Below are 21,080 nucleotides of genomic sequence, written 5' to 3'. Positions count from 1 at the left end.
ACGCAAACTGTGTCTGTTTCCTTAACTCCGTTGCTGAAACCTAGGCTTTGTTGAAAGGAAAAAAGGAAAGGGTTCCAGGAAGGGTGCTTCCTTAACCCTGTTCCTCAAACCCATGCCCTCTTGAAAGGAAAGGATCTCAGGAATGGAAAGCAGAGTTTCGTAAGTTTCCCATTGCCACCAGTGTGCTGGATCTAGCCGCATTGTTTAGCTCCAGGCCGAAAATAGCTATCTGGCTACTTGTCTGTTTTTGGGAGGTGCTCGAAAATGGATACAGGGTCTACTGGAATCCAGCCAGCAGAAACGGATCGAGGTTCAGCCGAAATACACAAGCCTACTATACACCAGGGAAAAGACAACAGGAAATATACATTTAGGAAATAACATACCAAAATAGTAAATTTGTCATGCTGTATATTAAGTAAACAAAAATGCTAAGTTATATTTAAATGAATCACTCGAGGTACAGGGTTGGTCCCTAACATTTTATAGTTGTGGGTGAAAGACAAAATAGTTTGTCTATTCCACCTTCAGAAGCCAAGTAAATTAGTAGCTGAACCTTGACCTCCAATATTTGTGATGATGCTGGATTTTTCTCTCCATGAGTGAGAGGCTTGTTTAGGGCTGAAATACTCTACCTTGTTCTTCAACAAAAGAGAACAGTCAAGAAACTGACCTCACTATTCAGTCATCTTGAGGCCATTGCCTCACTCTCCCTGTTGATATTCAACTATGGGATGATGAAAAGAACAGGCAATCTCAGCCTGATGTTTATCTGAGATTGTCTCTATATTTTATATCCAAAACTATTGAAAGGATTTTTTGGGGGGAAACGTAGCCTCCCATTTTCTGCTGCTGATGGTACTCTACGTACGGAGACAGCCAAAGATCACACTTGCCCACAGCCTGAACATTCATTTTATTGGCTGTTGTTGGCCTCTGTAACTATAGGTCACATAGTGGCATAACTCCCAATTCTGCAGTGAATTCTTTTCTACACCAAGTTCAGTAATTAGAGTATAAAAATTCAATTTACTTCTGTAACTGTCCTTAACAGGTGTGGACTTCTGTCATTTTGGGCTTGGAACTTTCTGATACACTAGTAGTCAGCATGGCCAAGAGTAAAAAAAACAAAGATTTTAAAGAAGCAGGGATGTGTTTACAATGTTGAATTAATGTAACTTGACTCCACTTTAACTGCCAGAGTTCAATGCTATGGAATCCTGAGATATGTAGTTTGGTGAGGCACAGCATGCTTTGCAGAGAAGGATAAAGATCTTGCAAAACAACTACTCCCAGGAGTCCATCAAACTGAGTTATGGCAGTTAAAGTGGTGTCAAACTGCATTAATTCTGCACTGTATATGCATCCTTGGCTGGTCCTATATTCCATTAAATAAACAAAAACAAACCCTATTGCATTGTTTCTTTTTAAAAAACCTTTATTTTGAATTCCATAATGCCAATTAATTTTAAATGTCCATAGGACATGATAGAAAAAGAAGATTATAGAGCAAGAAGAATAGAGAAGAGCATTTGAAAAGGCAGGTCCCTCTTCTGAAGAGGAGGAAATATTCCTCTCACCGAGCTGAGTCATGAATGGCTGCAAAATATGGCATGATTGCTGTTGCTCAGCTTATTAATGGCTGCTGTGTGACTGTGTTTCTTCTTTGGAATGAACTGAGTGGGTGGTAAACAATATCTGATATAATAATAAAAAATAAGAATGAAAGACCATGGTCTGAATCAGGCTAAGGTGAGGATTGTCCTGCATCATTTTCAACAATTTCCTCACAATGTGGAAAATAGGTTGCCAGTGGGGACCAGTTTCTAAAACTGAAGCTTTTTGCTTGTCCTTTATCTGGATGAACTGGATCATTATTTTGCACAGAAAGCAGAAAATATTACAAATGCTGAAAGAGTGAACTATTATGCTGCCTATATGTAAGCCGCTCTGAGTACCGTACGGGTAAGAAAGATGGGGTATAAATATGGTAAATAAATAATATTACTTCCCAATATACTGTAATTACCCCAAAGTGAATGTGAAAATGGGGATTTCCTGGGATGTATAAATAAATTTAGTATTTCTCATGCCAGGAAGGTAATGCTCAAGATCCTACAAGGAAGACTCCAGCAATACATGGAGCGAGAGTTGCCAGATGTACAAGCTGGGTTAAGAAAAGGCAGAGGAACAAGAGACCAAATTGCCAATATATTCTGGATAATAGAGAAAGGAAGGGAGTTTCTGAAAAACACCTATTTCTGTTTTATTGACTTCTAAAACCTTTGACTGTGTGAATAATAATAAATTGTGGCAAGTTCTTGGTGGTATGGGCAGGGGCAGCTCAACCCATTACGCAAAGTAAGCATTTGCAGTATAGTTGATTTTACCCAGGGGCACTCTTGAGGCGCTTTGGGGAAAAATAGACATATGCGAGTTGTAGTTACTGGGATGTATAATTCACCTATAATCAAAGAGCATTCTGAACTCCACCAATGATGGAATTGAACCAAACAGAACTCCCACGACGAACAGAAAATATATATCAGTGATTGGGCGGGGGGGGGGGGTATGGGTATGGGCATACCAAATCTGGGTATGGGCATACCAAATACCAAATCACTTTGTCTCTCCCTGAGGAACCTGTATAAGGACCAAGTAGCAACAGTAAGAACTGACCATGGAACAACAGACTGGTTCAAGATTGGGAAAGGCATACGGCGGGGTTGTATACTCTCGGCCAACCTATTCAACTTGTATGAAGAACACATCATGCGATGTGCGAGGCTTGACGAATGCAAGGCTGGGGTTAAAACTGCTGGAAGAAACATTAACAACCCTAGATATGCAGATGACACCACTTCGACGGCCGAAAGCGAAAAGGAGCTGAGGAGCCTTCTAATCAAGGTGAAAGAAGAAAGCACAAAAGCTTTGGCCACATCATGAGAAGGAAAGCTTAGAGAAGACAATGATGCTGGGGAAAATGGAAGGAAGAAGGGCCAACCAAGGGCAAGATGGATGGATGGCATCCTTGAAGTGACTGGATTGACCTTGAAGGAGCTGGAGGTGGTGATGGCTGACAGGGAACTCTGGCATGGGCTGGTCCATGAGGTCACGAAGAGTCGGAAACGACTGAACGAATGAACAAACAAACAAAAAAATGCCCCCAAAGTACCAGATCCTGTATAATCTTGTAAGCTAAGCAGGGGCAAATCTGGTTAGCACTTGGGTGGGAGACCACCAACAAATACCAGGTGCTGTAGCTAACTGTTGGTGGCTAAACCACCTCGGAGTATTCCTTGTCTAAGAAAACCCTGTGAAACTTATGGGGTTGCCAATTTAAGTTGTGAAGGCACATCACCCATTGAAGTATACAGTCTAAAATTAATTTTAAAAGAAAATGCTTTTTAAAAAGTTTTCAAATGTTTTAAATATTTAAGCCTCTTTAGACCAGGGCTGAGAACCATCTGGCCCCCAAGAGGTTGTTGGACTGTGGGCCCTTCCAGAGTATCAAGGCAAAATAATCCACAATATATGCTTTGAACTGGGTGATCTGAGTCCACACTGCCATATATCCCAGTTCAAAGCAAATAATGTGGGATTTTATTCAGCTGTGTGGAAGAGGCCTGTAGTTCCCAGAAGTCTTAGACAGCATAGCCAACAGTGGGAAAATATGAGAGCCACAATCCAAGAACATCTGAAGGCCATCACAGTTCCCACCTTTGCAGTACACAGAAGACATGTTGTTGAGTGGCAGTACAAAAAGGGCAGTCCTGTACCAAGATTTAGGCTTTTAAAATATGCTGCCATGGTTTCATAAAAAATCTGCCTTACCTAATTGCAATAATATGTGTGTTGGGGTGGGAAGAAAATGACTTGAGGCACTGAATTGCTTTCAAGAAATTAGTCCAGTCAGAGTCAGTGGAATTTGCTATCCCAACATAAACCTTTAATGGTTGTGGTAATATGGAACATCTGGTTTCAAATACTGTGTGGTCTAGAGGTCTATGCACCCACCCATGCCACTAGGCTTCAGGACCCAAAGTAGAGGTTTGGTTCTATATATGTCTGCAAAAATTGCACAGTTGCATATTTTTCCCTGACAAAAAAAAGTGAACTTACATAGTCTCCTCTTTCTGCCGAACTGAGAATTCAGTTTTTTGGGGACATAAATCCAACCTGAGCAAGAACGCAGATCCAATGATGAGGAAAGATTTGTCTGCTAAATCTCTGCTTGTATTTTAATATGAAAGGCTGAAGGAGCAACACAGTGGTGAAGCAGCTCTCATACAAATTGGAGTAGACCATTTTGGCTAGGAGAGCATTCCTGATATTCAAATAGAATAATTTTCCTGAGATTTAAACTATATGTATGCACACATGAATATATGTATTTCCAACATTTCTATATTATCTTTCACTAAAAAAATAAAGTCTGCAACAAAAACAGGAAAAAGGAGGCAGTAGCTAAAAAGTTAAAATCCATAAAGCCATTGATTAAAAACCAGTGAGTAACTGATAAGGATTAACTCTTAGGGAAATGATTGGATTAAATTGAACCAGTACTGTGAGCCTAACTGATTTCAATAGAAGCCAATCCACAGCATAGAAGCCATATCAGAAAATGTTCTGCTCCACACCATGGTCAAGCAAGTCTCACTAGACTGCAGTACAAGAAGTAAAACCAAGAAGTAGAAGTAGAATCTGCAAATAGGCAAAATTCTTAGCAGTCTGTCTGCCAATGTTGAATCCCCTCCCCAATGGAACAGTTCCAGGGTCCCTGCTGCAAAGTTTACAAATCCAGTACTAAATATTTATAATATTTTGCAACTATTATCTCTTTTAATTTCTAAAAAATGTGAAATTGCTATTTGGAATCTGAAAGAACAGAAAGAGGAGAAAATGTTAAAGAATGTGTTGTAGGATTGCACATTGTTCTGAAATATTATAATTCGTCCACATTCACTTCTCTGTGCTAATGACATTTAGATAAGATAGTGAGGAAGGGAAAAGACTGCATGTTAGAATCAGAGATTCATTGAGGAGGAAGAGACCTCATGGGCCATCCAGTCCAACCCCCTGCCAAGGAGCAGGAAAATCGCATCCAAAGTACCCCCGAAAGATGACCATCCAGCCTCTGTTTAAAACCCTTCCTAGAAGGAGCCTCCACCACACTCTGGGGCAGAGAGTTCCACTGCTGAACAGCTCTCACAGTTAGGAAGTTGTTCCTCATGTTCAGGTGGAATCTTCTCTCCTGTAGTTTGAAGCCATTGTTCTGCGTCCTAGTCTCCAGAGCAGCAGAAAACAAGCTTGCTCCCTCCTTCCTATGACTTCCCCTTATATATTTATACATGGGAGCTGAAAAAAGCTGTGTCATTTCAGCGCCTGCTGGTAGGCCTCCTTGCCTTCGTGATGCTGCCCCTGCGCTTGCTGAAGCACCTGTTGAGCTCCCTTGGAGTAATGAATGTAGCCTGTCCTCTAAACAAATGGGAAAAGGAGACCCAACATAATAAAATCACTGGAGAGAGGGCACAGCCTAGGACACAGAGGAGATTTCATTCCCATAAATTGCCTCTCCATTACACTTTGAGTATATTCACAATGAGAATGTCCCAATACGATGAGGAAAGGGGCTAATTCATTTTATAAGCAGGGCTTTAAATCTCAACATATACCTGTGCTGCAAAATTAATTATGTCAGTGATAGATGAAAGGGGAAATTCACACCAATAATGAATAGGCCCATATCCTGCTTCTTCAAACCCTTCAACAGATTTGGCAAGAAAGAAAAATCAGTCAAAATGTTAAATCAGTAAAAGAAAAAAAGGTTTGTTGTGCAAGGGCAAGTCCCCTGGGTTCAAAGAGAAGCCAGGAGTTGGGAAATGCAAAATGCTATCTACAGAAGGCCACAAGCAAACTGGTATTCCTTTAATCTAGCGTTTCTCAACCTGGGGGCCAGGACCCCTGGGGGGGGGGGTGCAAGGGGGTCTCAGAGGGGTCACCAAAGACAATCAGAAAACATATTTCTGATGGTCTTAGGAACCCCTTTGGCAGAGAAGGCTGAAGATCTCTTCATCTGTTCTTCTCTTCCTTTTTGGAAACAGATGGCAAATCCTCTCACCAAAAGGCGAGGGCTGTTTATGAGACTCCAAGTGGGGAGGGGAGAGCAGGCATGCTCGGCACATGGCAGCATGGTGTGCATGTGTGGATGAGGGAGAGCGTGTGAGGCTGGAGCAAGGCTCACACCATCAAGTCCCTTCAAGGCATGGAGATTCTCTGTGGGAAGTTTGGCCCAATTCTATCATTGGTGGGGTTCAGAATGCTCTTTGATTGTAGGTGAACTATAAATCCCAGTAACTACAACTCCCAAATGACAAAATCAATCCCCCCACAGCACCACCAGTATTCAAATTTGGGCATAACAGGTATTTGTGCCAATTTGGTTCAGTGAATGAAAATACATCCTGCATACCAGATATTTTTATTTATATTATGATTAATAACAGTAGCAAAATTACAGCAACAACATTAATATTATGGCTTGAGGTCACCACAACATGAGGAACTATAATAAGAGGTCATGGCATGAGGAAGGTTGAGAAACACTGGATTAATGGGATGGTCATAACCTGATAAGTACCTTCACTTTAGCAATCAGAGTAGTTTCGTACTTATGTTTAGGTATACACTGAAATGGCAATTAGCTTATTGGTAACCCAATTAGCCCTTGGTGGTTGAATATTGGGAGGGAAAGTGTGAAAGTGAAAAGCCTCCCTCTCCTTGACAATCCAATCACCAGATTGCCGGAAACAGATTTGAAGCATAATGGATACTTCTGAGCACTGAGAACTTACAACACAGTGGTAAGTACAAATAAATAACTCCATATCATTACCTGACCTTGCTCTCCAAAGGTACCTTAAAAACTATTGGCCACATTTAGGCCCCTCCCACACAGCTGTATAAAATCCACATTGAACTGGATTATATGTCAGTGTTGACTCAGATAATCCAGTTCAAAGCAGATGTTGTGGATTATCTGGCTTGATATTCTGGGTTATATGTCATAGAATCATAGAATCAAAGAGTTGGAAGAGACCTCATGGGCCATCCAGTCCAACCCCCTGCCAAGAAGCAGGAATATTGCATTCAAATCACCCCTGACAAATGGCCATCCAGCCTCTGCTTAAAAGCTTCCCAAGAAGGAGCCTCCACCACACTCCTGGGCAGAGAGTTCCACTGCTGAACGGCTCTCACAGTCAGGAAGTTCTTCCTAATGTTCAGATGGAATCTCCTCTCTTGTAGTTTGAAGCCATTGTTCCGCGTCCTAGTCTCCAAGGAAGCAGAAAACAAGCTTGCTCCCTCCTCCCTGTGGCTTCCTCTCACATATTTATACATGGCTATCATATCTCCTCTCAGCCTTCTCTTCTTCAGGCTAAACATGCCCAGTTCCCTAAGCCGCTCCTCATAGGGCTTGTTCTCCAGACCCTTGATCATTTTAGTCGCCCTCCTCTGGACACATTCCAGCTTGTCAATATCTCTCTTGAATTGTGGTGCCCAGAATTGGACACAATATTCCAGATGTGGTCTAACCAAAGCAGAATAGAGGGGTAGCATTACTTCCTTAGATCTAGACACTATGCTCCTATTGATGCAGGCCAAAATCCCATTGGCTTTTTTTGCCACCACATCACATTGTTGGCTCATGTTTAACTTGTTGTCCACGAGGACTCCAAGATCTTTTTCACACGTACTGCTCTCAAGCCAGGCGTCCCCCATTCTGTATCTTTGCATTTCATTTTTTCTGCCAAAGTGGAGTATCTTGCATTTGTCACTGTTGAACTTCATTTTGTTAGTTTTGGCCCATCTCTCTAATCTGTCAAGATCGTTTTGAATTCTGCTCCTATCCCTCCCAATTTGGTGTCGTCTGCAAACTTGATGATCATGCCTTCTAGCCCTTCATCTAAGTCATTAATAAAGATGTTGAACAGGAAGGACCCTAAAATGACATTTTGGGGTTTTTTTCCCCATACATTTTTATTGCAAATATATGAGGAACAGGGAAGGATAAAAGAGTGGATATAGAACAGGAGCATTTTTAACATCTTACACCTTCATCTTTTTCTATTGTTATCTAATATGTTAAAAGGGGGGATTTATTTTTTACTCTCTGGGCCCTTCCACACAGCCCTATACCCCAGAATAGCAAGGCAGAACCCCCCTCCCCCAAAAATGTCTGCTTTGAACTGGGGACCTTTCCAGACAGCCTTTTATCCTAGGAGAATCCACATTTTAAAATATGCATCCTCCTGGGGGTCCATCTACACTCATCCCAGAAATCATGCGCTTTCTGGGGTGGGTGTCCAGATGATCTACTGGGACTTCCCAGTAGAACACTGGGACACTGTAACCCCCTCCCCAAAAGCCCCCTAAACAGAGTAAAAAAAGAAAAGGACTCACCCAGGCTCCATGGGACAGCTGCCGGACTTCTCCTGGCGTGTACAAATAACACGCCAGGAGAAGGGGGGGGGGCAGGACCACCACCTGCATCTTTTTCTGAAGAAAGTCGAATCTGACCACAGTAACACTTGAAGTGAAAACTACTGCAGCTATTTTGAAATATGTTGAAAAACTTCATGTGGTCCAAAAAGCTGGAGCCAGATTGCTGACTGACTAAAGGAAGCATATAACTTCTATTGCAATAGCTCAACTGGCTCCTGGTCTATTTCTGGGTACAATCCGAAATGCCAGTGATGACTTTTGAAACCCTATACATTCTTTATGAGCCCATTAGAGTTCTGAGGTCTTTTGGAGAGGCCCTCTTCTTTGTTCTGCCAAGTTTGTTTGGTGGTGACATTATTATTATTATTATTATTATTATTATTATTATTATTATTATTATTATTATGGCATTCAAAGGGTGAAGGCTTTCTTAGGGCTCATCCAGATGGGCCCATATCCAAACAACGCCTCCAGTAAAAATGAATTAATTCAGAATAACCTAAGTTATTCCAAATTCATTAGATCTGGGCCTTCCTGAAAGGCTCAGTCTAATGGGGTATTGGGTCTATGGGGACTCACTTCAAGGTAGTGCTGGAACAACCTGAGAGTGAGTTCCCATTTACCATCCCGAACCTTTTGGGATCCTGTAGTCCAAAGAACACCCCCCATTAGACGGGTTGGAGGAGGAAGAGGGATCCCCCCCCCACCAGTCTCCTGGCACAACATTTTTAAGGGTAAATGGGGGGGGTTCAGGATGGGAAAGGCCGGGTTTGGGGGGGGGGGAGGGGGGGATGATAATCTGCTCCAAAGTGGGCTTTAAAAACCTGCCTTGGCACAGATTTTGGTGCTGTCTGGAAGCACCCCCAGAGGTGCTAGACTTTGAAAATCCCTTCCAAGAGAGCCTAGGATGAGTTCCTCCTTTCTACCCTTTCATTGAAATGTGAACATTATTGTGCTGACAGACTTTTAGAAATTGAATGGGACGAGCTTTTAATAATGTGCTGTGCAATCTTATGGTTTGCACATGATATTGTGGTTTGAGCATTGGACCATAACTCTGAACACCAGGGTTTGAATCCTCACTCAGCCATAGAAGCCCTTGGGCAAGTCACACTCTATCAGCCTCAAAGGAAGACCAAAGCAACCCCATTATGAACAAATTGTGCTAAGAAAAATCCCTGATAGATTCACCTTAGGCTCACGATTGGTCAGACATAACTTGAAGGCATACCAACATAACAATAATCTTCTAATGTATTTTCATGTTTAATGTTTTAACTTTACACGTTGTTTGATTCTTTTTAAATTAACTCTTATATTTATATACATGTTTTTGTATATTTGTAAAATCAGTATTCTTTCACCAGTGTTAGTCATCTTGAATTTCATTTTTGGGAGAAAGTTGGGAGAAAGGAGGGATATAAATGATGATGAAGATATGTCATATGCTATGTGCATATGCTTTTATAAGCATAGATATAATAAGCACAGATGTACACAATACTTGTACATTCATACATAAATTAACACAATTACACTGGGGAAAGTTACCAGTCTTCAAATTCAGCTTCTTTGTGTCCATAATATCGGGAAAAGAAAGCAACGGTGTGTTCTATTCGAGGATGGCATAGCAACAAAACGCACTCTTTTGTTCCAATATAGAACAGCAAAATTTACCAGGGTCAGTATGGGAAGGACAAGAAGCAATGAGTACATATTGAAACATGACAGATTTAAGACTGGATGTCAGGGGAAATTTACACTTTTAGCTGTAAAAACGGTTAGAGATTAAAGCAAGTTACACTGAGCAACCGGATGAATATTTTCATTGAAATCTACCCTTATAGATTAGTAATAAATGACGTTCAGCTCCTTGATGAAAAACAACAGTGGCCAAGATCCAAGTAGCTTTTGGCAGTGCAATCCTAAACAGGTTTACTCAGAAGTAATTTCCTCTGAGTATTGTCGAAGGCTTTCATGGCTGGAATCACTCAGTTCTTGTGGGTTTTTTCGGGCTATATGGCCATGTTCTAGAGGCATTTCTCCTGACGTTTCGCCTGCATCTATGGCAAGCATCCTCAGAGGTTGAGAAGGTCTGTTGGAAGTGTGGGTTTATATATCTGTGGAATGGCTGGGGTGGGGCAAGGAGCTCTTCCCTGCTGCAGTTAGGTGTGAATGTTTAGCTAATCACCTTCATTAGCATTTGAAGGCCTGCCTGAATCTGGGAAAATCAGTTGCTGGGAGGTGTTAATCTGTGCCTGGTTTCTTCCTCTCTGTTGTTTAGCTGTTATAATTTTAGAGTTCTTTAATACTGGTAGCCAGATTTTGTTCATTTTCATGGTCTCTTCCTTTCTGTTGAAATTGTCCACATGCTTGTGGATTTCAATGGCTTCTCTGTGTAGTCTGACATGGTGGTTGTTTGTGTGGTCCAGCATTTCTGTGTTCTCAAATAATATGCTGTGTCCAGGCTGGTTCATCAGGTGCTCTGCTATGGCTGACTTCTCTGGTTGAAGTAGTCTGCAGTGCCTTTCATGTTCCTTGATGCGTGTCTGGGCGCTGCGTTTGGTGGTCCCTATGTAGACTTGTCCACAGCTGCATGGTATACGGTAGACTCCTGCAGAGGTGAGAGGATCCCTCTTGTCCTTTGCTGAACGTAGCATTTGTTGGATTTTCTTGGTGGGTTTGTAGATAGTTTGTATGTTGTGTTTCCTCATCAGCTTCCCTATGCGGTCAGTGGTTCCCTTGATGTATGGCAGGAACACTTTCCCTCTGGGTGGATCTTCATCTTGACTCTTGTGGCTTGTTCTTGGTCTTGCAGCTCTTCTGATGTCTGAGGTGGAGTATCCATTGGCCTGGAGAGCCCAGTTGAGGTGGTTCAGTTCATCTTGGAGGAGGTGGGGTTCGCAGATTCTTTTTGCACGGTCTGCCAAGGCTTTGATGGTGCTTCTTTTTTGACTTGGGTGATGGTTGGAGTTTTTATGTAGATATCTATCTGTGTGTGTGGGTTTTCTGTAGACGGTGTGACCCAATTGTTGATCTGGTTTGCGGATGACTAGGACATCTAGAAAAGGCAGTCTTCCTTCATTTTCTTTTTCCATGGTGAACTGGATGTTTGGGTGGATGCTGTTAAGATGGTCCAGGAACCTGTCGAGTTCTTCATCTCCATGGCTCCAAATGGTGAAGGTGTCATCCACATATCTGAACCATATCGTGGGCTTTTTGGTTGCTGTCTCCAGGGCTTGTTCTTCAAAGTGTTCCATGTAGAAGTTAGCTATGACTGGGCTGAGAGGACTCCCCATAGCTACTCCATCTTTCTGTTCGTAGAATTCATTGTCCCACTGAAAGTAACTGGTGGTGAGGCAATGGTGAAACAGAGCCGTGATGTCTTCTGGAAACCTCTGGTTGATGAGTGCCATGGTGTCTGCTACCGGGACCATGGTAAATAGAGATACCACATCGAAGCTGATCAGTTTGTCGTTTGTATTTAGCTTGAGATTGCTGATTTTTTCTATGAAGTGGGCTGAATCCTTGATGTAGTGTGTAGTGAGCCCAATATGGCTTTGTAACTGTGCAGCAAGAAATTTTGCTAGGTCGTATGTGGGGGATCCAATGGCACTCACGATGGGTCTGAGTGGGGTGGAGTCCTTATGGATTTTTGGGAGTCCATAAAGCCTGGGTGGATGGGCTTCCGATTTACATAGCTGCTGTCGTATGTCAAAGTTTATTGAGGAGTTCTTAATCAGGGTGTTGGTTTTCCTGGTTATTTTGGCAGTTGGGTCTTGCTTGAGTTTTTTGTATATAGTAGGGTCCAGGAGTTTTCTGATCTTCTCCTTGTATTGCTCTGTATGCATGATGACTGTGGCATTCCCCTTGTCTGCTGGCAGAATGAGGATATCAGGATCTGAATTTAGGTCTCGAATGGCTTCTCTTTCCTTCCTAGTAATGTTGCTGGAGGGGAGTTTTGCCTTTTTCAGGATCCTTGCTGCTTCCGCTCGTACTTCTTCTGCTTCTTCCTCTGGTAGGCGGTAAATTGCTGATTCGACATTGGCAATGATGTTTTCTACTGGGATCCTGGTGGCGGTTACAGCAAAGTTTCCTCCTTTCGCTAGCAAAATTTCTTGCTGCACAGTTACAAAGCCATATTGGGCTCACTACACACTACATCAAGGATTCAGCCCACTTCATAGAAAAAATCAGCAATCTCAAGCTAAATACAAACGACAAACTGATCAGCTTCGATGTGGTATCTCTATTTACCATGGTCCCGGTAGCAGACACCATGGCACTCATCAACCAGAGGTTTCCAGAAGACATCACGGCTCTGTTTCACCATTGCCTCACCACCAGTTACTTTCAGTGGGACAATGAATTCTACGAACAGAAAGATGGAGTAGCTATGGGGAGTCCTCTCAGCCCAGTCATAGCTAACTTCTACATGGAACACTTTGAAGAACAAGCCCTGGAGACAGCAACCAAAAAGCCCACGATATGGTTCAGATATGTGGATGACACCTTCACCATTTGGAGCCATGGAGATGAAGAACTCGACAGGTTCCTGGACCATCTCAACAGCATCCACCCAAACATCCAGTTCACCATGGAAAAAGAAAATGAAGGAAGACTGCCTTTTCTAGATGTCCTAGTCATCCGCAAACCAGATCAACAATTGGGTCACACCGTCTACAGAAAACCCACACACACAGATAGATATCTACATAAAAACTCCAACCATCACCCAAGTCAAAAAAGAAGCACCATCAAAGCCTTGGCAGACCGTGCAAAAAGAATCTGCGAACCCCACCTCCTCCAAGATGAACTGAACCACCTCAACTGGGCTCTCCAGGCCAATGGATACTCCACCTCAGACATCAGAAGAGCTGCAAGACCAAGAACAAGCCACAAGAGTCAAGATGAAGATCCACCCAGAGGGAAAGTGTTCCTGCCATACATCAAGGGAACCACTGACCGCATAGGGAAGCTGATGAGGAAACACAACATACAAACTATCTACAAACCCACCAAGAAAATCCAACAAATGCTACGTTCAGCAAAGGACAAGAGGGATCCTCTCACCTCTGCAGGAGTCTACCGTATACCATGCAGCTGTGGACAAGTCTACATAGGGACCACCAAACGCAGCGCCCAGACACGCATCAAGGAACATGAAAGGCACTGCAGACTACTTCAACCAGAGAAGTCAGCCATAGCAGAGCACCTGATGAACCAGCCTGGACACAGCATATTATTTGAGAACACAGAAATGCTGGACCACACAAACAACCACCATGTCAGACTACACAGAGAAGCCATTGAAATCCACAAGCATGTGGACAATTTCAACAGAAAGGAAGAGACCATGAAAATGAACAAAATCTGGCTACCAGTATTAAAGAACTCTAAAATTATAACAGCTAAACAACAGAGAGGAAGAAACCAGGCACAGATTAACACCTCCCAGCAACTGATTTTCCCAGATTCAGGCAGGCCTTCAAATGCTAATGAAGGTGATTAGCTAAACATTCACACCTAACTGCAGCAGGGAAGAGCTCCTTGCCCCACCCCAGCCATTCCACAGATATATAAACCCACACTTCCAACAGACCTTCTCAACCTCTGAGGATGCTTGCCATAGATGCAGGCGAAACGTCAGGAGAAATGCCTCTAGAACATGGCCATATAGCCCGAAAAAACCCACAAGAACTGAATTTCCTCTGAGTTGAGGTGAACTTGCTCCCTAACACGTGTTCAAAGGCTAACAAAAGTTCATTGAAATGACAGACTATTTTCTTTAAACATCTGACTGTGCTGCCCTCTGATTAGCTGCTTTTGATACTTCTCTCCATCTACTTCCACATCGGAGCATTACTTTTCTGTAATTACCTGGAAGTTGAATTAAACAGATATCTATCTGTGTGGCCTTATTCTAATTCTATCTTATCTTGAAAGCCTTCCCTTATGGCCAAGACGTTTCAAAATATATCTGTGTGTGCGCCTTCCCATTGCTTGTTAACCTATGGCAATCCCATGCCTTCAAGGTATTTCGGCGCTCTATAATATTTTACTTGCCAGTAGAAATTATTCAGCAATGGTCGTTTCCAACAGTAATTAAAAGTTTTGGTCCACTCCAGCTTGTGCAAGTTGCACTCACTTAATTGCCTGAATGCCAATTTCTGTTTTGGTGTGTGTGGTGGTGTGTGTATTAATTATTAGGGTTTTTTTCTAAATACTATTTTTGTTGTTGTTCTTTATGACACCAAGCGCCATATTTCTATACAAAATGTGACAAAAATTCAAAATTATCCAAAATAAAAGATACAAAATTCAAAATTATCCAAAATAAAAGATACAAAATGTTCAAAGTAAAATGTGCAGAACCCATAGGTAAATATAGTTTTTGTACATACAAAATGCAAATTAAAGTGGGAAAGATGAACTGTCACCTTTGTGGGAACAGCAACTGGTGTTAAGTGGAAATTGAGAGTAAATCATCTGAGGCAATTCAGGGGGATGTGAAGCAACAATGTTTTACCCTTCCCTCCCCCGGAAATTACCACAAATTAAATCAGAAGATTTTTTTAAAAAGGTCAATACAGAAACCAGCTGCAAAGACTGTTCTACAATTTTATCCGAGTTTTCCTCAACAGTTCAAGAAAATGATGGCAGCCTGAGCTTCAAAAATGTTTTAAGTTGTCATGATGCACTGGAAGTTTCTAATTGAGAAAAATAGGACTGAAGGAAGTCATCTTGCTAGACTTGAGATGCAAGACGCAAGTGACATATCCCACCCTCCAAATCTCAGGCTTACAATATTATCAGGAATAACATAATCAGAAATGTTTAAGAAAATATATAATCAGTTACTGAGGCTGCTGCTGATAACTGGCACCAAGCAAGATTTCTTTTCTTCTCCTAGGAAAAGAAAAGAAAAAGGACTATAGTATGTATGTTTCAATCAGTAAATCATGGACAGAAGTAGTTGATATGTTTGTACGGAAAGAACTCTCGCCACAACTAAGAACAACCACAACAACAACAACAACAAGAAAAACCCCAGTAGAATTTGAGGAGCTCCTTGTTAAGGGGCAACACCACTGCAAACTAAATTCTTTCTAGTTGGAACAATCTTCAAAAGATGATAATGCTTGTCCATTCAACACATCCAAATAACAACCAGTCACTTTAAATGTCAAAAATGAATCTTGGCCTTATAGGAGACCTTTAGTTCTTTTTTGCCCTTTCTTTCAGAAAAACACATGATATACTATTAGTTGCATGACACAAAGGTCAATGGATTAGGACTCAGCCGCTCTAAAGAATTTGATAAACCACTTAAAAAGCTTATTGGTGTCCACAACTTCTACTTAGATATTTTTCTGTTTAAAAAGTTTTCACTGGAACTAAACTAAGTCATAAATTTAAGTAGACATTCATCAGTCACACTTAAGAACATCATGATTAGATGCAATTTCAGTGTGTCTGCTCTAAGCATGACTATGTCTGGATCAAACCTAGTGTCTGAACCTAAGATATATCCATTGGCACATCAGCTAATTTATTTAAACTGCTTTTCTTTCTTACAGAATAGTTCAGTACACACTACCAAAATGTTGAATTCTCAAAATACATCAGTCTTGAAATACATCCAAGATTAGAGTCATGGCTCAAACATATTTGGAAATAAATGTCCAAAACCCAAACTTTGGCTTTGCTGCATGCTGAGCACTATGATGATATGTAGACATAACCCTTGTGTAACCACTCACAATTTCACAAATCTTCAGGCTCTCTCTGGCACTCATTTTAGTTGTTCATTATTTTTTTCACAAGGAATGCCATTTTTCTATACCATTGTAGACACGTATACATAAAGATATTGGCTAGATTTCAGCTTCTGTGTCTGTTCTGATGCCCATTAAAGACAATGGAAGAAACAGAATACTCGTTCAAGATCTTAGAGTTCCTCCAGAACTTCAAGCACTATCTCAAGCAAATTTTGATAATTAATTCACACTATCATTATCTATAGCAGCAATAGATGTCTCGGGTGTTTAATCAATATTTTCAGAATGAACATGATGTATTCCACTGAAACTGACATCTGAATCGGACTCCCCAGGTTAGACTCCATAAGAAAAACTTAAGTTTAAATACAGTTTACGATGTTTCTAGATATATAACAATTATGATAATTTGTGCTTGCTTTTAAAGTTCATATTTTAATTTATCCTATCAAGTCTTTTTTGAATAACTAGGTACCAGATTAAAGGTGTTTATGTAGTTTCTAAAAAAATAATAATATGTGTGAGTCATAGAACTTGATTTTTAGATATTCAATTTTAAAGTAAAAATATATGTTCAAGATCTTTCAAAATGCTGTATCTCTGATTCTAATAAAAATTGTGAAAATTGAACACAATTATAGATTTTATTATGTAGTTTCATTTGTTTTTTACCCCATGAAATTTTCTTTAATAATTTAAAAAAAACACCTGAAAGTAGCTATGTCACTACTCTCTTGCTCCTCACCCTTTCAGAGCTCTCCCTTACACCTACATAGTACTCTCCATTGGGGTATAAAAGGAAGGCATGAAAGCAGCTGTGGGCCATTCCAAGAACAGTTGTCTTACTGTGCAATTGTCTGCTAGCTTCAGTTGCTGTTCTGAGCCTTAAAGCCCTGTTAATTGCTCTTAGTGTTTCCTTTCATCCACCTGACTCCAGAAGTTACTGAAACATCTATCAAAGCAACTTAACGTTTTTGAGTTCATGGCAAAAAATAAAAAGCCAAATATTGAAGATCAAGAAGGCAGCAAACCTGGATTGCAGATGAAAACTGAGAAAACTGTGGGAACTGAGGTGTCTACCACTGGTTCATCTAATCCAATTGTTCTCAACCTGTGGGTCCCCAGGTGTTTTGGCCTTCAGCTCCCAGAAATCCCAGGCAGTTTGCCAGCTGTTAGGATTTCTTGGAGTTAAAGGCCAAAACATCTGGGGACTCAGAGGTTGAGAACCACTGATCTAATGCAAGTCCTGCCAAAGAAACCATGGAACAGAAGCTGTGTTATTGTTAGACTTTGGACTTGATATGAACAAGACTGTTTCTGATGATCAAGTGAAAGCTCAATTACAGCAAAATCCATTGCCAGGATATGTATTTCCTATGGATAAGAAGAGTCATCTAAGTTTTTAACTCAAATGGTTCAACAGATTTCCCTGTACAAGGGGCACTCTGTAAGTACTGTGTAGTGTTTGGAGAAGTGGAAGTAAAAGTGGCCATCAGAAGCTTGGTGCATTGGTTGTTAAACCATTTGTGCAATGGAAAGGTGCAATACAACTCTTCAATAGACACCAAAAACAGAGTACCATCAAAACAATTTGTGCTTGGCTAAAAATATCTCGCTAATTCACAGGGGGAAAATGTCTTGATGTACCCCATCATCATGATAAAGGAAATAAGAAGAAAGCAGAACAAAACAGAATAAAACTTCTGCCAGCTGTGGAAACCATTGTCCTTTATGGCCAACAAGAACTGAGTTTAAGAGGGAGCAATGATTCAGGACATATTACCTGTGAAGAACCTTTGCACAATGATGGTAATTTCAGAGCCTTGTTAGGATCTCATGCCAGATCAAGAGATACTGACCTGAAAAGTCATCTCAAAACTGCAGCTATGAATGCCCAGTATACTAGTCCTCAAATACAGAATGAACAAATAGACATTTGTGGTGATAAGACAGTCAAAACAATTGTTGAAAGATCACAGGGATCACAGTGTTTCTATGTTTTGGCAGATGAAACTTTGGATGTGAGTATCTCAGAACAGATATCGCTCTCTGTAAGGTATGCTGATGTTGAAGCTGCAGAAATAAGAGTAGACTTAATAGGCCTTATGAAGATAAGTGATATGACAGGTGAAGGACTTGAAAGGCATTATTTGGAAAACACTGGAAAATTGGGCTGAACCTGCAATACTTGTGTGGACAGGGTTTTGATGGAACTGCTTATATGAGTGGTGATATTAGTTGTGCACAGGCAATTATATCACAGAAGTATCAAATGGTTGTCTACATACATTGCGTTTCTCACTCATAGCAGCATTCCACCTGTCAGAAACTGCCAAGGAACAATATCATCTGTGTGCAATTATTCAGAGCATCATTCATATTCAGAGCATCATTCCGGCCCAAGCTACCTTTCCGATCGCATCTTGGCCTATGAACCCACCAGAACTTTGAGATCTTCCGGGGAGGCCCTGCTCTCGATCCCGCCAGTTTCACAAGCACGGCTGGCAGGGACGAGAGACAGGGCCTTCTCGGTGGTGGCTCCCCGGCTGTGGAACGCCCTTCCCACAGATATTAGATTAGCACCATCTCTAATGGTCTTCCACAAAAAAGTAAAGACCTGGTTATTTGTGCAGGCGTTCGAATAATTAGTGCAAAGACTGGTAATGACATAGGAATGGAACAATGGATGACGAATCTGGATCATGTTTTTAGTGATGAGATGCCAGTGAATGGTATCGTAGTAATTGTGTATGAATTGTATATTAGATTAGGTTGTTAACTGTTTTATATTGGTGTTTGAATTCTGCTGTGTTCTGTGTCATGTGAACCACTGTGAGTCGCCTTCAGGCTGAGAACAGCGGTATAGAAGCAAAGTAAATAAATAAATAAATAAATAAGACTGGAACTGTTGAAGAAAAATATAAAAGACTATTTCCCTGAATCAAGAGCAAATAACCTGTTGCCAATTTGTGAAACCCACTAGGTTGAACAATATGATACAGTTTTATGTTTTGTTGAACTGTACAGTGTGGTGGTGAGAACACTTGAAGAACTAAAAGAGAGTACTCTATACAACAGTGAGACTTCTTCTCAACCTGAACGCCTTCTTTTAGCTGTTCTGAATGCTGGATTTGTATTAGCCATACACATTCTAAGAAAGCTTCTGTCAACATCCCTTCAGCTTAGCAAAACATTACAAAGAGTTGCAGACTACATTTTCTGTAGTCTGCAACATGTCGACAGTCCCTTAGAAAAAGCCAAGGAGATGTGCACAGAATATGTGAAAGAATTTCAGGAGATATTTGACATAGCAAGATCAGTGGTCGAGTATATGGGTGGAGAAGTTAGGATTCCTCATATCTGTTCAAGGCAGACTTGTAAACTTCACCAAAACCAATGGAATATTATAGGCGATATGTGTACATCCCATTTCTGGAGTTTTGCTGTAGTCTGCTTCAAGAAAAGTTTACAGGGAAGTAGTTCAGGAACTGCAAGTGTTCCTCCCTATTCATTTTGGCCATTTAAAATCCAATCTGAACAAGTGCACAGAACTTTACAATGACTGCCTCCAGGATACTGACACACTGACAGAAGTTTGACTTGTGGTGTAGATAATGGAAAAAGGTTACATCTTGTCTGTGATAGACAGTATTTTTTTCCAAATGTGAAGAAACTTCTTCAGATTTCTGCAACATTGCCAGTGTCAACAGCCACAAATGAAAGGCCGTTTTCAACTCTTAAACATTTGAAAACATACATAAGAAGCACAATGGGGCAAGAAAGACTGACTGGACTTGCACTCTTGAATGCCCACCGAAGTTTATTGATGGAGCCGGATTTCTGTCAAAGTGTAGTGACACACTTTTCAAATGTTTCCGACAGGCATTGTGGGGTTTTTTTTTGTTACCACTAAATTAGTAATTACCAATTAAGAGTCTTTTTCAGGTTTCTTTAGACTTGAAACTTTGTAGATAATACAAAAATGTAATTTAATTAAGTCTATATAAAATATAGAGTGAGTCATAGAATTTAAATTCTTTTGCGCTATGGACCTACTTTTCATGATTCACTAAAAAATTGTTCATCTCCCATCCCACCCCACTTTTCTTTCTGGCAACAGGCCTGATCTAGGGCAATTCATAAGGATGCATTGGTAGGTCAACTTTCTAATAAACAAAGAATAGTAGTTAGAGTCATAAGAGGGCAAGATGCCTTGACATTTACAGAAAGGGAATTTTAGCTTCCTTTGCATGACATATCAAGATTATTTATTCTATTGAGTTATTAAAGGTGTAGGATTCTTGTCCTCATGTACACTGAGCCATCTTATTCAAAAGGAGCTAGAACTTTATGTTTTAATCCCATTAAGTGAATTCTACTAGTTTGTTTTAAATTGTTGTAGAGCTCATCCACACATACTAGTTTGATAGGAAAAAAAATCAATTTTATTATAAACTGAACACCAATTCTGATCATTTCCAGAAGATTTCATATTTCATAGCCTGCAGAAGAGAAGGTTGAGAGGAGACATGATAGTCATGTGAGGGGTAGTCATAGGGAGGAGGGAGCAAGCTTGTGTTCTGCTGTCCTGGAGAGAAGGTCATGGAACAACGGCTTCAAACTACAGGAAAGGAGATTCCACCTGAACATTAGGAAGAACTTCCTAATTGCGAGAGCTGTTCAGCAATGGAACTCTCTGCCACATCGTGTTGTGGAGGCTTCTTCTTTGGAGGCTTTTAAACAGAGGATGGATGGCCATCTGTTGGGGGTGCTTTGGATGCAATTTTCCTGCTTCTT

This window comes from Anolis sagrei, chromosome 4, assembly GCF_037176765.1.
Source record: "Anolis sagrei isolate rAnoSag1 chromosome 4, rAnoSag1.mat, whole genome shotgun sequence".
Lineage (NCBI taxonomy): Eukaryota > Metazoa > Chordata > Lepidosauria > Squamata > Dactyloidae > Anolis > Anolis sagrei.
This window is presented reverse-complemented; position numbering follows the sequence as displayed.